Source organism: Cynoglossus semilaevis, chromosome 19 (genome assembly GCF_000523025.1).
Source record: "Cynoglossus semilaevis isolate Cse_v1.0 chromosome 19, Cse_v1.0, whole genome shotgun sequence".
NCBI classification, from domain to species: domain Eukaryota; kingdom Metazoa; phylum Chordata; class Actinopteri; order Pleuronectiformes; family Cynoglossidae; genus Cynoglossus; species Cynoglossus semilaevis.
In genome coordinates, this window is record NC_024325.1 from 15,061,436 (window position 1) to 15,062,380 (window position 945).

The 945-nt window shown below is 44.3% G+C and overlaps 1 protein-coding gene across 2 annotated transcripts in view; it reads right to left on the bottom strand.

Annotated features, from left to right (window-relative positions):
- The window catches only part of LOC103395541 (EH domain-binding protein 1), a 37,283-nt gene that overhangs the window by 30,007 nt on the left and 6,331 nt on the right, over window positions 1-945 (bottom strand). The gene's annotated exons all lie outside the window — the stretch shown is intronic.

The following is a 945-nucleotide window of genomic DNA, read 5'->3' on the forward strand; positions in this document are numbered from 1 at the left end:
GAGGGGAGGGAGGGAGGGAGGGTGAGTTTAAAGAGAGAAAGAAAGGGAGAAAAAACAGGTGATGAGTGAAGAGTGACGATAAGATGTCGATGAAAACAACATCATGACAGAGAGATGTGGTCGTCATGACGATCTGTTGTTGATCACATGATTTGTTTGTTTACAAAGACAAACAAAATGGAGGATGAAAATGTGACTACGGATGTACAACCTAACCTAGCCTTGTACTGTACACCCAGGCTGAAGTACTGGAAACTTCAGTAAAGTAATACTTTTTTACTACATTAAAATAAACATTCATAAATAAAATATTTAAAATAAATATGTAGTATTTTTTTATGATCTTACTTTACAATATTTTGTTAAACAACTTCATTGAACTGAACTCATTGAACACAGCTTTAAAACTAAGGCTCTACCACCCCCTGCAGGATAGGCATGGGTGGTACAGGTACACCCACTCTTCTAGTGGTGTATGGTAACTCGGCTAAAACAGCTTTTTTTTATTAGCTTGTTATTAGCTTGTTAGCATCATACGTATAATTTCTGGTTAACATGCTAGCTGTTGGCCAGATAACTAGCAACAATAAATGTATTTGTTGAATATTTTTATGGTTATTCCTGTCTCCGTGAACAACTTAAGTCTGCGTGACAAGTCACAGCACATTTAGACCCGAGTACAGGAGTGGCTTTGATGACGAGTCGACTGTGAACGGAGCGGCCGTGGAATGTGAAGAACTCAATTAGCAGGAAAGGAGTCACGTTGTTGCGGAACAAGTGGCAGAACAGTGTGAAATACTGTCCTTCAGCTGAGACGCTGAGGACAACGGGCGGCGGCAGCAGCTGTACCTGCGGCCGACAGAGTCGATCCGGTGGAGTTTCGTTGGTCGGGCGGAGGCGGAGCGGGACGGGGGGGGGGGGGGGGGGGGGGGGGGGGGGGGGGGG